Here is a 6668-nt window from a genome sequence, read left to right as displayed (position 1 = left end):
CACTATTGATACTATTAATCATATTCGCATATCATGTCATCATCGTCACACATTTATACAAAAATAATATAAAAAACTTGGAGATTTATTATTATAACTTAAAACGCATGTTCATATATATATATATATAGTTATTATATATATATGTATATATCAGGTTGTTGTTTTTGTTGTTGTTGCTGTTGTTGTGTTGATGCCTGTTTGTTGTTTCTTTTTCTCTTTCCTTTTCTCGTTCACGTTCTCTATTTCGTTTAATTTCTTTTCATTTTTTTTCCCGAATTCTCTTCGTTTTTTTTTTTTTTTTCCTTAACATCATCACGTGTCACACGATTAATAATACGCATAATAATGTAATATACAAATGTTGAAAAAATATTGGACGTGAAAATGAAAGGAAAAACATAGTGAATTCTCGTCATATATTTGAAAGAAAAAAATACGGAACAAAGGAAAGAAACAACGACAAAAAAAAAAACAAGTACAAAAATAACGTACATAGTGCAAGATCGCGATCGATCGATATAGATTTATTTTATTTAATATTATTATTATTATTAATATTATCATTATTATTACTATTACTAATATATATATATAAACGACTGATTAAAGGATAAAAGGAAAAAACTATGTAAAAAATAAAAAAGAAAGAAAAAAAGAAAAAGAAGGAACATGACTATTATACTATAAACCGACGTAACGTATAAAGGGATGTAATTTCTTTCATATGTACGGATGTACATAAATACATGCGAAGTACATCACGCGCGCGTGTGTGTGTGGATGTTTGCGTATACATATATATACATACATATATATATACACATACACATGTGAGTACTTGAATTTTATTAAATAATAATATATAATCACAAAGTAAAAATAATTATACGAGCTTGCGAGGGGTGAAACGACTGATTTTTATCGTATAGCCCTTCGCTGCATCTCTCAGTCTTACACAGTCCATGGACATTCGCTCCGTTATTCATATATATATATATATATAATATTTGTTCGTTTAGTCGTACATGCCATAAACTCATTCAATCATTCATACATTTTATTCGTTCGTTCGTTCGTTCGTTTGTTTGTTTGTTTCTTCGTTACAGCTATTCAATTTCATCTTTTTTAATATCCCGTCACTTATTCACTCGAACATTGTTTTCACATAACATAATATATGTGTGTTTATATTATATATATTATACATATACATGTATATACTTCTCACGTACCATGATGATATTATTATTATTGTTATTTAATTATGTATACGCGTAAAGAGACGATATTTTTATAACAGATGCACGCAATATTAGTGAATGCACGCATCTGTCTCACAATGTTTGTTTACTTTTTCTTTTTTTCTTTTCATTTTCTCGTGTTTTTCCTACTTTTCTTCGTTCTTTCCTTCTTTAAGAGAAAAAAAAAAAAAAAAAAACTACAGGCAAAAAGAAAAAGTAAACAAATACAAACAAACGAACGTACACGGCAGACGTAGACGCACAATTATACGATAACATTTCACAGGTAAAGGGCGCGTACAATTTACGCACACAGAACGGTTAATGAAAGGGAATGATGATATTGGGACAGGAAAAAATGGGATCGTTTTCGGTTGCACAAGAGGAAGTATTACGGGGGAAAGCTTGGCGCACAAACGGTATACAACAAATTACATATCATTATTATGTTTTGTATTTTTTTTTTTTTTTCGTTTTTTCTCGTTTTCTGTTTTTTTTTCTTCTTTTTTTCACTTTTTCGCTTCCCATCGTCCTTTTTTTTTTTTTTTTTTTTTTTTAAATATATATATATATATATACGTATGTATACCTATACGTACGGTATCTTAGCCTATAATGTTATTAGAAATTTTACAAACTGGGAATTTCTCCGTCATCGTAGAATCGTACATAATAACCATAACAAGGAACCATCAATATATACATACACCAATATACATATGATATATCTATATATCTATACGTATACATGTGTATATATGTATATAAACATATGTACATACACATATATTTATATCTATACGTTAGCAAAGAGGTATTATTATTTTGTGAAAGAGTGTATCTGCGAACGCGAAAACGTGTATTCGAGTTTTTGTGTTTGAGTTTTTGCGCGCGTGTGTGTGTGTGTGTGTGTGTGTGTGTATTTAAAATTATGAAATAACGAATGACGAGCACAATGATCGCAATTATATTACCGTAATGCATTTACGACAGGGTAACGCGGGCGGTTTCCTCGCAGAGTGATAATAATTTCAATCGATGAGTAACGAAGAATCGTTAAAATTGTTAAAAATTTTCGGAGGCGTTTTTTTTTTTTTTTTTTTTTTTTCTTTTATTTATTTATTTATTTATGCATTTATTTTATTTTGTTTATTCTTTGCTTGCTCAAACTTTTCGTTTCGATCCGCTCTCTACTTTTATTCCATCCTTCTACTTCCCTGTTGTTCGTTATTTTTCAACTGCTTATGCGCTATTCTTACGATCTCTCTCATTCCGCGGTCTACTTTTCGCCTTAATTTTCTCACTTACTCTTATTTAATATGTAACATTCAGAGGGAGGACATGTGGGACACTCAGGATGGGATACAGACAGACAGACAGACACTGACACAGACACAGACTACAGGCTACCAACTAACTATCTATCTATCTAACTATCTATCTATCTATCTATCTACCTATATATCGTCATTATTATCATTTTGTTAGTAAATTGTGTCACGTTATTGTTAATAAACGTCTCTAGTTTTTAGCATCCTTTTGGTTTTTTTCTTTTTGTTCTCTGTTTCGTTTTTAATGATCCTTATTCTTATTATTCTTATTATTATTTTTATTACTCAAGCTTACATGCCCAAAAATCTACCAGAGGCACTTTGGGTTTATTTAGTACCATTATAAATTGGCGCTTGTCGTATTGTTTCACAACAACATGTTAATGCTCGTCTGTCGAATGCTCGAGGCAAATCAATGACAATGCATAAATCATCGATATATTCCAAAGCTAATGAATAGAATCCATTTTTTTTTGTTTTTTTTTTTTTAAATTTCTCTTTCACTCGTTTCATCTGTCTATTTATTTAACGGCGTTACCACCCTACTGTGCAATGCATTTCATCACGTTCGTCTCGTTCTTTCGTTTTCTGTTGAAAAGGATTCATTTATCTTCTTATTTATTCATTTATTTATTTATCATTGTGATTTTACTAGTTTCATTTTTTCAAATATTTTCACAATTATCAAACTTCGTTCGCACTTTGCACTTTATTTACAATCTTTAAGGTTTATTATTACTGTAATTATTGGTTTTTGTTTTTTTTTACCTTTCTTCTACCAAGTTTACAATAATGTATGTACGTTTCGTTTCGTTTTGCATAGTTTCGTTTAGCTTCGTTAGCGTTCCATTTCCATTCAAATACACACACGTATATTAAACATAGTTGTTTTTATTTCATTTTCTTAATTTCTTTTTCTCTTTTTTTTTTCTTTTTTTCGCGTAACATTTTCACTTTTTTTCCCCCTCTCGTCGGTTCATTTCATTCGTTTGTTTATTTTTTATTTATTTTTTTCCCCCGTTTGTTTCTTTTGAGCAATATTTATATACTTTCTCCACTGACAACTGCACATAGAAATTGACACACTGGTTAAAACTGACACAATTATTACAACGTTCACACTTTTTTTTTTTTTTTTTTGTTATCATAATCTCCCATTCCCCAACATATCCACGTATACCTATGATAATAATGATAGTAGCAGTAGCAGTAGTAGTAGTAATATTTGTAGTAATAATAATAACAACAACAACAACACCAACAACAACAATATGTATCCCTGTATACCTACGGAGTATGTTGCGTGTACATTGTGTAAATCGTAAGAGAGATAATATTCTCGCAGTATTTGGTCTGTCTGTTTGTGGTGAAGTATCGTTTTTCCACCAGCTCGTTTCCTCGCTCCTCAATTCACCATCGGTACGCGTACAAAATTAAACGTGCAAACATTCACTCTAAATATGTCTATCTATCCACAGATATAATGATAATTAACGTTACATTAATGATTATCGTTTCATGTATACATGCATATATGCATATGCGTATACATGTATATTAGAGTGTTTCGTATATAGGTTGTTGACATATTTTTACAAAGCATACATACCGAATCTTTTTCAAACAATTCAAAACCGATTGCCAAATTTTATTTAGATTTTTATCTAAACTCTAACCCGTCCCGACAACAGGGTGGATTTTCTCATTTAAAAGAAAACACACGTGTTTCGACGAACACATTTTCAGTAGATAATTTATTGTAAGGGTAAAAAAAAAAAAAAGGAAAAATCTGTAACTGCGAAGTTTTAGCAATCATCGGTGCTACTGACTGAGAGTAAAATTCACATCATCGTGCCATGCAAGCGCGAAGAATTGCATACTCTTACGATACAATACATGCTAGAAATGTGTCCGAAAACGCGTGTATTTTAAACAGCAAAGTCCACCCTGTTGTCGGCAAGGATTAGAGTTGAGATAAAAAATGTGAAGACATTAGGCAACTCTTTTTGAATTATTTGAAAATGATTTCGGGGGATATACGTTAAAAAATTCGTCAACAACCTAAGGGACACCCTTGAATACATGCACATGTATGTAGACCTGTATATCTATATCCGTATCCATACACACATGTATATACTGTATATTACATACTTGCGTTCAACGAGTGAGTCGTACGTAACATCAATATTCATACATATATGCATACAATGATTTCGTACCAGTACCCATAATATGTTATCGATGCGATACAATCAGACAATACTTAAATAGTGATCAATTATCAACTACCACAGTAATTTTTATCATCGTTATTGTTATTGTTATTATTATTATTATCATTATTATTATTATTATTAATACTACTACTACTCTTACTACTACTATTATTATTATTGTTGTTGTTATTGTTATTTCTGTTCTGCTTTCTCCTGCGATACTTTTTTTTCTCTCTCACTCTTTCCTTCGCTCATTACTTCTTCTTTTTTATATAACTTATGAATTACAACAATAATTATTAAGAATGAGACAACAACATGACGACGGAGGCATTGAAGCATATTATTTTATTTACGAGGAAAAGTGGCACGAAATGGTTTATCGTCGATTGGAGGGGGTAGGAATAATGGAGGAGGAAAGGGGTACCAGGGATTTATATATACCTATATATATATACATGTGTATATATATATATATATCACACACAAATACATGTATATGCGTAACGTTACAATTACAACGATGGCGATATATGATGGAGAAATGTAGATAAAGAAAAGAAAGAAAATAAGAATTACAAAAAAAAAAAAAAAAAATTTATAATATAACAGATACGAAAATGACGAGAATGACAGCGAATTATACAAATTACAAATGGACCGATGAAAACTGACAATTAATGGAGGAATGATGACGGGCTGAGAGGTAGGGGGAATTCGATTACATACAATGATTTTGGGACTAGGGGGTTAATAACAGGGAAGCACGCACACTCAACACAACCGTCACATCGAGATAACCTCGCGCACGTGGCCTTATAGATCATACATATAATATATATACATACATAATGATATAGCTATACTTAACTAAATACACAGTCTGTTCCATTGCTTGGATGTGTTGTTCTCGATTTTGTGTCTCAACTTTTTGTTTTTTTTTTTTTGTTTTTTTTTCAAATTTTTCAAATTTTTACTTCTCTCCTTCCACTTCGCTCTTGTCTTTTCACGATTTTGCCTCAAGTATTTAACGTTGTAACGTACGTGTACACGACGTGCAGAATCACCTGTATACGGTTCAAATTAAAAAAAAAGAACGAATGCACAGAGTCAGATAATATTGTGGGATCGGATGTCCTGTTTCTTAAAACCCACATTTCGATCTTTTGACCACCGTCGATGATAAGGAACGGCCTTGTCTTTAGACGAAACGGAAAAATTGACCGGTGCACGAAAAATTCGTAATCCCGGAAAAAATTATGCATTCTTCGTGCGTTGTACCTTCTTGCTGTCATGAAGAAAGCGAGAGAGAAAAAAAAAAAAAAAAAAACAATCCTTGTCTCCGCGCAAACTTTCACACACGCGTAAATATATACATGTATCAAAGGTACGTGTACGTCAGCGTTCTCTGACGTCTTCTCGGAAGTAGTTGATGATGCATAGATTTAAATACCTGAGCGTTTCGTTTGTGTATTAATGTAAGTATATGTCTTGATGTGGATTTGTGTGTGTGTGTGTGTGTGTGAGCCTTTATACGTAGAAATATTAATTATCATTATCGTTATTATTATTCCTTATCCTTACTACCTATAATTATTAATATTAGTGATTATTATTAATTGTTATCCTTAAACCTCAGTTCATATTCCGAAAAATTGTTCTCAGCTAGTAGCGGTGGATGGAAATGTTTCTTCGTTAAAATCAATTACGATTACTTATCGTTACGATATAGTATTTAAATTGTATGCATCCATGTATATTTATATATATATATATATACACATGCATATATATATATATATATATTTATATATAATATTTATACGCTATGCATAATGATATACACGTGTATGCGTATATACGTGTATATCAGT

At 31.0% G+C, this 6668-nt stretch overlaps 1 long non-coding RNA gene across 1 annotated transcript; it reads right to left on the bottom strand.

Moving 5' to 3' along the window:
• Nucleotides 1–2471: 2471 nt before the first annotated feature.
• On the bottom strand, nucleotides 2472–4967 carry LOC124182330. The gene is made up of 2 exons (XR_006870744.1): nucleotides 3344–4967; nucleotides 2472–2508 (listed from the first exon to the last, which is right to left on the bottom strand). It is a non-coding gene; the product is annotated as an uncharacterized LOC124182330 (long non-coding RNA).
• Nucleotides 4968–6668: the final 1701 nt, after the last annotated feature.

This window comes from Neodiprion fabricii, chromosome 5 (genome assembly GCF_021155785.1).
Source record: "Neodiprion fabricii isolate iyNeoFabr1 chromosome 5, iyNeoFabr1.1, whole genome shotgun sequence".
NCBI lineage: Eukaryota > Metazoa > Arthropoda > Insecta > Hymenoptera > Diprionidae > Neodiprion > Neodiprion fabricii.
Note: the sequence above shows the minus strand (reverse complement) of the source record. Positions and strands in the feature narration are given on the sequence as shown.